General features: G+C 44.6%; 1 non-coding gene and 1 pseudogene across 1 annotated transcript; both read left to right on the top strand.

Moving 5' to 3' along the window:
- The first annotated feature begins 4113 nt into the window (after positions 1-4113).
- LOC101152841 (small ribosomal subunit protein uS2-like) lies at positions 4114-5106 on the top strand (annotated as a pseudogene).
- A 7060-nt stretch (positions 5107-12166) lies between these two features.
- LOC115930492 (small nucleolar RNA U13) lies at positions 12167-12265 on the top strand. Its single transcript, XR_004067128.1, has one exon. It is a non-coding gene; the product is annotated as a small nucleolar RNA U13 (small nucleolar RNA).
- The last annotated feature ends 1743 nt before the right edge of the window (positions 12266-14008 follow it).

The raw sequence follows: 14008 nt of genomic DNA on the forward strand, positions 1-14008 counted from the left end.
ATTTGAAGAGACATTTTTTTAGAAGATACAAAAATGGCCAATAAGCACATGAAAATAGGCTCAACATCATTAGTCTTTTAGGGAAATGCAAACCAAAACCACAGTGAAATATCATTTCACAACCATTAGGACGTCTATAATAAAAAAGACAGATAAGAACAAGTGTGATGGCCAGGAGCGGTGGCTCATGCCTGTAATCCCAGCACTTTGGAAGGCCGAGGCGGGTGAATCACTTCAGGTCAGGAGTTTGAGACCAGCCTGGCCAACATGGTGAAACCCCACCTCTACTAAAAATATAAAAATTATGGCCGGGCACGGTAGCTCATGCCTGTAATCCTAGCATTTTGGGAGGCCAAAGCAGGTGGATCACTTGAGGTCAGGAGTTTGAGACCAGCCTGGCCAACATGGTGAAACCCTGTCTCTACTAAAAGTATAAAAATTAGCTGGGCGTCGTGGCGCATGCCTGTAATCCCAGCTATGAGGGGGGCTGAGCCAGGAGAATCACTTGAATTCAGGAGACGGAGGCTGCAGTGAGCCGAGATCCCACCATTGCACTCCAGCCTGGAGGACAGGAGCAAAACTCTATCTCAAAAAAAAAAAAAAAAGAGAACGAGTGTGGTGAGGATGTGGAGAAATTGAAGCCCTCATACACTGCTGGTAGGAATGTAAAATGGTGTAGTTGCTTTGGAAAACAGTCTGGCAGTTCCTCAAAAGCTTAAATATAGAGTTACCATTTGACCCAGCAATTTCACTACTAGGCATATACCGAAGAGAAATGAAAACATATGTCCATACAAAACCTTGGACATGAATTCTCAAGCAATATTACTCATATATAACATATAAATAATATAGCCAAAAAATAATATAATAGCCAATAAGTGAAAACAACTCAAATGTCCATCAACTGATGAATGGACAAATAAAACGTGTCATACCCATACAATGGAATATTATTTGGCCATGAAAGGAATGAAGTGTGGGCACATGCTACAGCAAGGATGAGCCTTGGAAACATTGTGCTAAGTGAAATAAGCCAGGCCTCTCAGAGGCTGGGCACGGTGGCTCATGCCTGTAATCCCAGCACTTTGGGAGGCTGAGGCGGGCAGATCATTTGAGGTCAGGAGTTCAAGATCAGCCTGGCCAACTTGGTGAAACCCCGTATCTACTAAAAATACAAAAATTAGCTGGGTGTGGTGGGGGGCGCCTGTAATCCCAGCTACTCAGGAGGCTGAGGCACAAGAATCGCTTGAACCCAGGAGGCAGAGGCTGCATAAGTCAGGACCAAGCCACTGGACTCCAGCCTGGGCAAGACAGCAAGACTCCATCTCAAAAAAAAAAAAAAAAAAAGCCAGGCATAAAAGGCCACATAGAATATGGTTCTATTTATATGAGACAGAAAGTTGACTAGTGGTTGCCTAAGGTGGACAATAGGGGTGGGGATAAGAAATGAACAGTGATTTTTTTTTTTTTTTTTTTTTTGAGATGGAGTCTCGCTCTGTTGCCCAGGCTGGAGTGCAGTAGCATGATCTCGGCTCATTGCAAGCTCTGCCTGCCAGATTCAAGTGATTCTCCTGCCTCAGCCTCCTGTGTAGCTGGGATTACAGGCGCCTGCCACCATGCCCGGCTAATTTTTTGTATTTTTAGTAGAGACGGGGTTTCACAGTATTAGCCAGATGGTCTTGATCTCCTGACCTTGTGATCCACTCGCCTCGGACTCCCAAAGTGCTGAGATTACAGGCATGAGCCACCGTGCCAGGACAATGAGGAGTGATTGTTAAAGAAAAACAGGATTTCGGGCCAGGAGTGGTGGCTCACGCCTGTAATCCCAGCACTTTGGGAGGCCAAGGTGGGTGGATCATGAGGTCGGGAGATTGAGACCATCCTGGCTAACACAGTGAAACCCTATCTCTACTAAAAATACAAAAAAAGTAGCCGGGCGTGGTGGCGGGCGCCTGTAGTCCCAGCTACTCAGGAGGCTGAGGCAGGAGAATGGCGTGAGCCCAGGAGATGGAGGTTGCGGTGAGCAGAGATCGCGCCACTGCACTCCAGCCTGGGCGACAGAGAGAGATTCCATCTCAAAAAATAACAACAACAATAATAATAAATAAATAAAAAGAAAAAAGAAAAACAGAATTTCTTTCAGGGTGATAAAAATGTTCTAAAATTGTTCTAGATTGTGCAACTCTATATTTACTAAAAATTGTTGAATTGTATTACTTTAAATGGATGAATTTTATGATATGTGAATTAATATCAATAAAACTATTATTTAAATAAAAATAAGCTGGGTGCGGTGGCTCACGCCTGTAATCTCAGCACTTTGGGAGGCTGAGGCAGGGGGATCACTTGACATCACGAGTTGGAGACCAGCCTGCCCAACATGGTGAAACCCTATCTCAACTAAAATACAAAAAATTAGCTGGGCATGGTGATTGGTGCCTGTAATCCCAGCTATTCAGGAGGCTGAGGCAGAAGAATCACTTCAACCTGGGAGGCGGAGGTTGCAGTGAGCCGAGATCACACCATTGCACTACAGCCTGGGCAACAAGAGTGAAACTCCGTCTCAAAAAAAAAAAAAAAGAATTAGCCAGGCATGGTGGCGGGCGCCTGTAATCCCAACTACTTGGAGGCTGAGGCAGGAGAATCTCTTGAACCCGGGAGGCAGAGGTTGCAATGAGCGGAGATTGTGCCACTGCACTCCAGCTGGAGCAACAGAGCGAGACTCCATCTAAAAAAAAAAAAATTATATAAGTAAATAAATAAATACGGTCAGAGTCACTTAAGGAAAGCCTGCAACATGAAAGAGAAAGTCTGAAACAAACAAGCAGAAAAAACAAAGATAACAAAAAGCAATCCAGAGGAAGTACAATTTAGGAAGTAGAAGGAAAAAAAACTCTTGAAATAATAACTTCAGAGAAATAAAGACAAATATTGAAGACATAAAAAAAACAGATTGATTAGAGACCAAGAATGAGCTCTTGGGAACTAAGAAGATAATGCCTGCACCTTAAAGTTTAATATAAAACCTGAGTGAAGGCCAGGCGCGGTGGCTCACGCCTGTAATCCCAGCACTTTGGGAGGCAGAGGTGGGCAGATCACGAGGTCAGGAGATCGAGACCATCCTGGCTAACACAGTGAAACGCCGTCTCTACTAAAAATACAAAAAAAATTAGCCGGGCATGGTGGCGGGCGCCTGTAGTCCCAGCTACTGGGAGGCTGAGACAGGAGAACGGTGTGAACCCGGGAGGCGGAGCTTGCAGTGAGCCGACATCATGCCACTGCCCTCCAGCCTGCGCGACAGAGCAAGACTCTGTCTCAAAAAAAAAAAAAAAAAAAAAACCTGAGTGAAAAAGTCAATGAAACTTTCTAAAAAGTGGAATAAAAAGAGACATGGATGATAGGATATAAACAAATACCAGCGGGTCCATTGAGGAGATCCAATATAACCGACAGGGATTGGAGAACAGTGTGGGGAAATGGTTAAAGAAGTAATAGAAGAACATTTCCCAGAACTGAAGTCCACAAGTCTCTAGGTTGAAAGCTTTGAGAGTGATGAGTACAATAAATGAAAACAACCTGTATCGAGGAACATCATCATGAAATGTACAATACTGGGTATACAGAAACGATCCTAACTGCTTCTAGAAAAAAAAGAGCGGGTGGATCGCTCACACAGGCTTGAGAGTCAGGACAGCATTAGACTCGCACAGAAGCACTGGAAGCAGGTAAGTAAAGCACTGATAACTTCAAAATGCAGGGCTAGTTTTTATCCTAGAACTTTATGCCCTCTCATATTTTCAGTCAAGTAGAAGAGGAACATTTTCATACAAGCAAGAACTCAAAATGTTTCCAAGAGTAAATCACGAAAAAGGAAGATACAGCATTTGACAAAAATGCACTCCAATACAGGAAAGTGACAAAGAGAACTCCCAAGGTGACAGCTGTCTGTCAGGTTTGGAGAGCTGCCAGTCCAGACTGCAGGAGAGGGCGGACGGCATTTGCTGTCCAGGAAACAAACAGCCTGGTGTTTGACAGATCCACTGCAGAAAATAGAAAGAAAAAAACCTCTGTAGGTTCAAAGAAAACAAAGCGCTTTTCCGCGCTACCTACAGAGGGGTCCATAGGGCGTTGTTCTGGATTCCCGTCGTAACTTAAAGGGAAAATTTCACAATGTCCGGAGCCCTTGATGTCCTGCAAATGAAGGAGGAGGATGTCCTTAAGTTCCTTGCAGCAGGAACCACTTAGGTGGCACCAATCTTGACTTCCAGATGGAACAGTACATCTATAAAAGGAAAAGTGATGGCATCTATATCATAAATCTGAAGAAGACCTGGGAGAAGCTTCTGCTGGCAGCTCATGCTATTGTTGCCATTGAAAACCCTGCTGATGTCAGTGTTATATCCTCCAGGAATACTGGCCAGAGGGCTGTGCTGAAGTTTGCTGCGGCCACTGGAGCCACTCCAATTGCTGGCCGCTTCACTCCTGGAACCTTCACTAACCAGATCCAGGCAGCCTTCCAGGAGCCACGGCTTCTTGTGGTTACTGATCCCAGGGCTGACCCACCAGCCTCTCACGGAGGCATCTTATGTTAACCTACCTACCATTGCTCTGTGTAACAGATTCTCCTCTGTGCTATGTGGACATTGCCATCCCATGCAACAACAAGGGAGCTCACTCAGTGGGTTTGATGTGGTGGATGCTGGCTCGGGAAGTTCTGCGCATGCGTGGCACCATTTCTCGTGAACACCCATGGGAGGTCATGCCTGATCTCTACTTCTACAGAGATCCTGAAGAGATTGAAAAAGAAGAGCAGGCTGCTGCTGAAAAGGCGGTGACCAAGGAGGAATTTCAGGGTGAATGGAAGGCTCCAGCTCCTGAGTTCACTGCTACTCAGCCTGAGGTTGCAGACTGGTCTGAAGGTATACAGGTGCCCTCTGTGCTACTCAGCAGTTCCCTACTGAAGACTGGAGCGTTCAGCCTGCCACGGAAGACTGGTCTGCAGCTCCCACTGTTCAGGCCACTGAATGGGTAGGAGCAACCACTGACTGGTCTTAAGCTGTTCTTGCATAGGCTCTTAAGCAGCATGGAAAAATGGTTGATGGAAAGTAAACATCAGTTTCTAAAAAAAAAAAAAGAAAACAAAGCAAATGAAAGAAATAAGGGAGGCCGTGCGCAGTGGCTCACACCTGTAATCCCAGCACTTTGGGAGGCTGAGGCAGGTGGATTATCTGAGGTCAGGAGCTTGAGACCAGCCTGACAAACATGGAGAAACACTGTCTCTACTAAAAAATATTAAAAAATTAGCTAGGCGTGGTGGTGGGCGCCTGTAATCCGAGCTACTTGGGAGTCTGAGGCAGGAGGATCCCTTGAACCTGGGAAGCGGAGGTTGTGGTGAGCTGAGATTGTGCCATTGCACTCCAGCCTGGGCAACAGAGCAAGACACACCACCTCAAAAAAATAAAGATAAAAGAAATAAGGTAAAAAGTCCAAGAGGAAACAAATTTTGTACAAATGAGAAACTATAATCACAATCTATGATTTGGCTCAAAGAGTACTTCAGCATAGTCAATAATATTTACATTGACAACTGACTTAACTAAAAATTGTGATAGAACTACATAGGGAAATGAACTTGGGGCAGGGAATATAAGAGAATGAACACAGGCTGGGCGCGGTGGCTCACGCCTGTAATCCCAGCACTTTGGGAGGCCGAGGCAGGCGGATCATGAGGTCAGAAGATCGAGACCATCCTGGCTAACACGGTGAAACCCCATCTCTACTAAAAATACAAAAAATTAGCCGGGCGTGGTGGTGGGTGCCTGTAGTCCCAGCTACTCGGGAGGCTGAGGCAGGACAATGGTGCGAACCCGGGATGCGGAGCTTGCAGTGAGCTGAGATCGTGCCACTGCACTCCTGGGTGACAGAGCGAGACTCCATCTAATAAAAAAAAAAAAAAAAGAGAATGACCACAATATGAAGATAATATAAAATATTTAAAATAAGTAAATCAAGAAATATCAATAAATGCCTGTAGTGAAGATGCCAGAAGAAATAACTCTGAAGAGATGAGAGTGTTTGTGTTTGCAGAGCAGGAAATGGCAAGGGATGCACAGAGACTACTTTTTTTTAGTAATCTAACTTGAAAAAACTGTATATTTATTATGTTTATAAAATTAAAAAAATTTTAAACAAAAAAGACATACCAATCATCAAAACCATGGTTTTCAAACTTGTTTTGTTAGCGGAATGCTTTTTCCCCCCGGGAAAATCTATGTATTAATAGAATAAGAGCACAGCTCAACCCCAGCATCCCCCAAGTTCTTAGAAACCACCAACTCTGAAGATTAACCTATTCAGATTCCCTCTGCCCCCATTGTAGCTACTAAATCCAACATGAGTTTGAACTTACCCAAAGTTACATGGGTTGAGTATCCCAAATCCGAAAATCTGAAATTTGAAATGCTCCAAAAATCTGAAACTTTTTGAGCACAGGCATGATGCTCAAAAGAAATGAGCGTTGAAGCATTGTGGATTTTGGATTTTTGGATTAGGGATGCTCAACAAGTATAATGCAAATATTCTAAAATTGGGGGGAAAAAGCCCAAATCCAAAACACTCCTGGTTCCGCCTTTTTTTTTCTTTTTCTTTTTCTTTTTCTTTTTTTTTTGAGGCAGGGTCTCACTCTGTCACCCAGGCTGGAGTGCAGTGGCGCCATCTTGGCTCATTGCAACCTCAGCCTCCTGGGTTCAAGCAATTCTCGTGCCTCAGTCTCCTGAGTAGCTCGGATTACAGGCGCACACCACCATGCCCGGTTCATTTTTTTTCTGTTTTTAGTAGAGATGGGGTTTCACCATGTTGACCACGCTGGTGTTGAACTCCTGATCTCAAATGATCTGCCTGCCTTGGCCTCCCCAGCACTTTGGGAGGCATGAACCACCACGCCTGGCCTGGTCTCAGGCATTTTGGATAAGGGGCACTCAACCTGTGCAAAGTGGGGCTTAGAATCAAGGCCCTGGATTCCTCATCCAGGACTTTTTCTCTTATATGGTTCTGCTTCAGGAATTTAAAAACAAAGGGGACAAAGGCATCAGTGAGAACTAAGGGACAGGACAAATATGGGTACCTTCGATCATATTGGTGTAGGAGTCGGGGAAAGTGAAAAGAAGTTGAGGCTTTCACAGGAAATGGGAGATAATAGGGTTACAGGAGGAAGAGAGAAAGTTAACAAGTTGGCATGATTATGCCAGGAGTAGCAAGTAGGTTTTATCTCAAATGCTCAGCTTGATCAATTGAGAAGAACTGCTTGATGTGCTGAGTTAGATTTTGAGGCTGAATCTGGGTTCAGCCAGAATGTGTGCCTTGATTGAGTGCTGCTGTCTTAATAGAGAGGAGGCATTGTGGCAGGCATACCACTATCTGCTATTCTTGTTAAATCTATAAGCAGTCATGACTCTTGTTTGAATGTTCATCCCCTCCAAAACTTACATTGAAATGTAACTGCCATTGTAACAGTTTTAGGAGGTGGGACCTTTGGGAGGTGATTAGGCCATGAAGGTGCCTTTCTCATGGGTGAGATTAATGCTCTTATGAAAGGGCAAGTTCAGTCTCCTTTGGCCCCTTTGCCCTTCTGCCTTCCACCATGGGAGGATGCAGCAACAAAGCCCTCACAAGATGCTGGCACCTTGATCTTGGACTTCTCAACCTCCAGAACTATGAGAAAATAAGTTTCTGTTCATTATAACTGACCTGTCTGTGGTATTTTGTTATAGCAGTGCGAAACAGACTGAGACAATCTTTTTGGAGGCGTTAGTCACCAGCCTAAAGAGACAATCAGAAACAGGTGGTTCTAGTAGGTACCATATAGTCAGAGCAGTGAGGCAGGAAAGGACTACAGCAGTGAGGCTGCTGAGCCAGCAGTGCTTGACACACCCTAGGTATTGCCGACTCTGATCCCTAAGGAATGCAGTGTTCTCTCCATTGCCCAAGCGTAACATGACACATAAGGGAGAGATGAAGACTACTTACATGAGTCCCAGAATTCAGCAAGATGTTTGTCAGTGCAAGGATTCATGCAAAACTTGACAATTACCCTCCCATACCTGTGCTATCCCATATGGTAGCCATTACCACATGTAGCCACTGAGCATGTAAAATGTGGCTGGCGTGACTGAAGAATTGAATTTTGAATTAAATTAAATTAATTAATTAATTAATTTTTTCAAGACAGAGTCTCACTCGGTCACCCAGGCTGGAGTGCAGTGGCGTGATCTCGGCTCATGCAACCTTTGCCACCTGCGTTCCAGCAATTCTCCTGCCTCAGCCTCCCAAGTAGCTGGGACTACAGGCTGGAGTGCCACCACGCCTGGCTAATTTTTGTATTTTTTAGTAGAGACGGGGTTTCACCATGTTGGCCAGGCAGGTCTCTAACTCCTGACCTCGTGATCCACCTGCCTTGGCCTCCCAAAGTGCTGGGATTACAGGTGTAAGCCACCATGCCTGGCCTTTATTTTATTTATTTATTTATTTTGAGATGGAGTCTGGCTCGTTGCCCAGGCTGGAGGGTGATCTCGGCTCACTGCAACCTCTGCCTCCTGGGTTCAAGCGATTCTGCTACCTCAGCCTCCTGAGTAGCTGGGATCACAGGCATGCGTCACCATACCTGGCTAATTTTTGTATTTTTAGTAGAGATGGGGTTTCACCATGTTGACCAGGCTGGTCTCAAACTCCTGACCACAAGTGATCCACCCACCTTGGTCTCCCATAGTGCTGGAATTACAGGCGTGAGCCACCAAGCCTGGCCTGAATTTTGAATTTTAATTATTAATAGTTGCCATTGAAATTGAAATTGAGACCCACTTCCACTTCCAGGAAAATGGAGTGCATGTACTGCTCCTTATTTCTCTTGCTAAGTACAACTAAAACTCCTGGATATTACATATAAGACAAACCTCTCACTGAAAGGTGGAGAGAAGGCAGACCATTTAGGAACTTCAGTAGCTAAGGAAGTACATGGTGGAGAGTTTTCCTTCTAGAACACTCTCCACCGTGTAATTTCTTTTTACTTCAATATCTCAGACTTCGAATAGAGAAACTGGAAAATCAGAGATAGCAACAAGCAGACAAAAATGTCCCCATGAAGGACTTTCTCTAGCCAAAGGACGAGGAAAGAGGTAGAGTAGCCAGGCAGCTCTTGGACAATTACTACTGTACTCCAGGCAATCACCACAGAGAAAACTGTGGCTCCACCCAACCTGTGCCAGCAATGACTGAGTGAGGACTAGGATTCCATCCTTGTAAGGCTACAATGAAGCACCCCGATGTTCCTGCCTAAGTGATGTCAAAGAACTCCTGGTAGGGAGCTGGGATTTTCCTCCCCATTGGCTGGTGATACCTTTCCTGCCCTGTGGGGAGCCTGGACTTCTAGTCTACCAGGTAGTTATGAGATGCCCCTCCCACTCACTGCTAGGGCAGCAGCAGAGGGGGCCTAGGAGAGTCAGGACTTCACTGACCATTGCCTACTGGCAATGAGGCCACCCCATGGGGTGAACACAGCATGGAAAGCAGGCACTCCTACCCTGGCTCAGCAGTAACAAGCAGCCTCCCCTGACCCTGAACATCCAAAGAGGCTGAGTGGGGACTTTACCTTCCTAGGGAATAATGAGACAGCATGTCCACTTTCCCTGCCAAAGCAATGTCAGCAAAAGTCAGCTACAACAACAGATCAAAAATATACAGGTTTCCATCAAGAATCATCTTTCACACCAAGAACTAGGAAGATCTCAAAACTAAGTTAAAAAAAAAAAAACCCAATAGAAGCCAACACTGAGATGATAGAGATGTTAGAATTATCTAAAATTTAAAGTCAGCCATAACAGAAAGACTTTAATGAGCAATTACAAACACTCCTGAAACAAAAGATAAAAAGTGCCAGCAAAGAAACAGAAACTAGAAGGAGGAATAAATGGAAATTTTACTTTTTTTTTTTTTAAGAAAGGGTCTCTTTTTGAGAAAGGGTCTCACTCTGTTGCCCATTCTGGAGTACAGTGGTGCAATCATAGCTCATTGCAGCCTTGAACTCCTGGGCTCAAGCGATCCCCCGTAACCAAGTACCTCAGTTTTAAAAATATATTTTAATCACTCACTTTCTTTGTCTTCCTTCCTTCCCCTCTCACCCCTTCATTCCTTCCCTCTCTACACTCCCCTCTGGCAATGAATGCTTATCTAATTACATTCTTGCTTAAGAAATCCCAGAGGCTAATCTCAAACAAACCAGGCATGAAGCCCCCACTGCAGAATCCTCCCGTTTAGGGGGAGTCATGACAATTAGTCCACCATCACCAGGCTGAAGTCAAGATAACGCCAATCATATCTTTGGACAGGTGATTACCCAAGATAGCCACCAGAACAAGACACACAGGACCCTGCACCCTGCACCATTCCCGCATGTTTCCCATACCAAGTTTCCCTTTGAAAACCCCGTGGTATAAAATTTAAGCCGGTACTTTAGAATGCTATTGCCATCTTCTTTGTTTGCTGGCTCTCCAGTTAAGACTGCTTTTCCTCCCACCTACCCCAACTCCTGTATTCTGGCTGCTGCTTCTTCTTTTTTTTTTTTTTTTTTTTTTTTTTGAGGCTTACTCTATCGCCTAGGCTGTAGTGCAGTGATGCCATCTTGGCTCAATGCACCCTCTGCCTCCTGGGTCAAGCAATTCTTGTGCCTCAGCCTCCCAAGTAACTGGGATTACAGGCGCGCACCACCATGCCTGGCAAATGTTTTGTATTTTTGGTAGAGATGGAGTTTCATCATGTTGGCCAGGCTGGTCTTGAATTCTTGACCTCAAGTAATCTGCCCGCCTCAGCCTCCCAAAGTACTGGGATTACTGGCATGAGCCACCACGCTCGGCTCCAAAAATGGAAACTTTAGAACTAAAAGATTGCCGGGCATGGTGGCTCATGCCTGTAATCCCAGCACTTTGGGAGGCTGAGGTGGGCGGATCACCTGAGGTCAGGAGTTCGAGACCAGCCTGATCCAACATGATGAAACCCCAACTCTACTAAAAATAAAAAAAATTAGCCAGTGTGGTGGCATGTGCCTGTAGTCCCAGCTACTTGGGAGGCTGAGACAGGAGAAAAACTTGAACCCAGGAGGTGGAGGTTGCGGTGAGCTGAGATTGCACCTTGCATTCCAGCCTGGGCAACAAGAGGGAAACTCCATCTCAAAAAAAAAAACAAAACAAAACAAAACTAAAAAACTAAAATATACAGTAACTGAAATGAAAACTCAGTGAATGGGTTCAAGAGCAGAATAAAAGGGTCCGAGGAAAGAATTAGTGAACTGGAAGCTAGAACAATAGAAATTATCCAATGTAAACAGATGTATCCATTTTTACAGAGAAAAATGGAGGGGGATGTGGAGGTGGGAGAGCCGAAGCATAAGAATTATAACAAAAGACCCAGTATTTGTATCAGTAGAGTCATAGAAGTAGAGTTCGAAAGGAGAGGTGTGAATGAAAAAGCTCTGGAAATAATGCCTGAAAACTCCCCAAATCCCAAATTTGGCCATAAGAATAAACCTACAGATTCAAGAAGCTGAGTGAACCACAAACAGTAAAAACCCAAATAAATCTAAGCCAAGAATCTCCTAATTAAACTTCTGAAAAGTATGCAAAGAGAAAAGCTTGAAAGCAGCCAGAGAAAACACCTTATCTATCCATAGGGGAAAATCATTAGAATGACTACAGATTCTCTTGAGAAACCTCGGAGAGCAGGAGGAAGTGGCACAGCATTTTTCAAGTGCTGAAAGAAAACTATCAATCTAGAATCCTGTAGCCAGTGGAAATACCCTTCAGGAAGGGAGGGGACATGAAGACATTTTCAGGTGAAGGAAACCTAAGAGAATGTCACCAATAGACCTCCCTTAAAAGAACGGCCAAAGGAGGTTCTCCAAAAAGAAAGAAAAAGATAAAAAGAAAAAGCCTTAGCACATCAGGAAGAAAAGAAAGAACATGCTAAGCAAAAATATCAGTTAATATGACAGACCTTCCTTCTCTTGAGTTTTCTTAAATGTTTGATAGTCAAAACAAAAAAATTATGTGTCTGATGTGAACTGAAAAAGAACAACACTGCCATTCGAGTGGTTTTCACTCTGTGACAGTAGCCTCCAATCATTTTGTACTTTTTAAGCATGACCATTGGGTTTTCACACTCATATGGGAGGTGCCTCCCTCAAGCTTTGTTACATTGGCACATGACTCATCTGATGTGAACTTAGGAAAAAACTCACAATGACCCATATGCATTTCATCCCAGTGTCCAATAAGATTTTTCTTCTTTTCTAAGGTGAATAAGCTCATTTTGTCCACTCAGTGTAGGCTTCTGTTGGAAATGGAAAATTCTCTTACAAAGGAAAAGCTTTTTTTACTGATGGAAAAAGATTTAACAGGATTAATAATATCAGCATAAGGATCACTTGAGCCCAGGAGTTCAAGACCAGCCTGGGCAACATAAGGAGTCCCTGTATCCACAAAAAAAAAAAAAAAAAAAATATGGCGGTGCACACCTGTAGTCCCAGCTACCCAGCTACTTGAGAGGCTGAGGTGGGAGGATCACTTGAGTCCAGGAGGTCAAGGCTGCACTGAGCCATGTTCATGCTACTGCATTGCAGCCTGGGTGACAGAGCAAGAACCTGTCAAAAACAAAAAACAAAAAACAAAAAACCGGCATAGTACTACTTACAAATATTGACTTAATATCAAAGATTTTTTTATTATGCTAATTTTTTTTTTTTTTTTAGACAAAGTCTCACTCTGTAGCCCAGGCTGGAGTGCAATGGCACGATTTCGGCTCACTGCAACCTCTGCCTCCCGGGTTCAAGCAATTCTCCTGCCTCAGCCTCCCGAGTAGCTGAGACTACAGGTGTGTGCCACCACACCCAGCTAATTTTTGTATTTTAGTAGAGACTGGGTTTCACCATATTGGCCAGTCTGGTCTTGAGCTCCTGACCTTAGGCAATCCACCTGCCTTGGCCTCCCAAAATGCTGGGATTACAGGTGTGAGCCAACACACGTGGCCTAATTTTTGTATTTTTAGTAGAGACAGGGTTTCCCCATATTGCCCAGACTGGTCTCAAACACCTGGGTTCAGGCGATCCGCCTGCCTCAGCCCCACAAAGTGCTGGGATTACAGGCATGACACATGGTGCCTGGCCTTCCCTACTTTTACAAGGCAATAAGTTAGCCTGTTCTTTAATGGAGTGGTCCCCAACCTTTTTGGCACCAGGGACCAGTTTTGTGGAAGACAATTTTTCCATGGATGGGGAAGGGATGGTTTCAGGATGAAAGTCTTCCACCTCAGATCATCAGGCATTAGATTCTCATGAGTGCACAACCTAGATCCCTCATATGTGCAGTTCACAATAGGGTTTGTGCTTCTATGACAACCTAATGCACTGCTGATCTAACAGGAGGTAGAACTCAGGCAGTCGTGCTCACTCACCCACCACTCACCTCTTGCTGTGCAGCCCTGTTCCTAACAGGCCATGGACTGGTACCAGTCAGTAGCCTGGGTGTTGGGGACCCCTGCTTTAATGGATGCTGGACTAAGACAAAGATTCCTGGATCAGAGACAAAGGACTTTATTTTTCATAGCACAGCAAGCAGCATGTTTGCACCAGTTTCCCCTTGTTCCCAAGTCCCACCGGGGCAATGTGGAAGACCCAGATGGGTTCTGCTGAGGTATACTAAGCTTGGAGAATCTTTTTTATATCAAGCAGCAAGTAAACTTGCTCTTTGTCTTGGAGAGAGACATCATCTTACCCCTTAAAGCTGCTCACTACAAATCCAATCCTGAGAAATGGCTCAGATAAAGAGCAGTCAGGCCTTGCCTTCTTGGCATATTCAGCAAAGTGTGCACGAGGGAGCTGGGGAGAAACTGCTCACATCTGCACATGGAAATGTGGCAATAAGCCTTGCAAATACACCTTACTTTTGACCTAAGAATTGCACCT

The sequence above is a fragment of the Gorilla gorilla genome, chromosome 14 (genome assembly GCF_029281585.2).
Source record: "Gorilla gorilla gorilla isolate KB3781 chromosome 14, NHGRI_mGorGor1-v2.1_pri, whole genome shotgun sequence".
Classification (NCBI taxonomy): domain Eukaryota; kingdom Metazoa; phylum Chordata; class Mammalia; order Primates; family Hominidae; genus Gorilla; species Gorilla gorilla.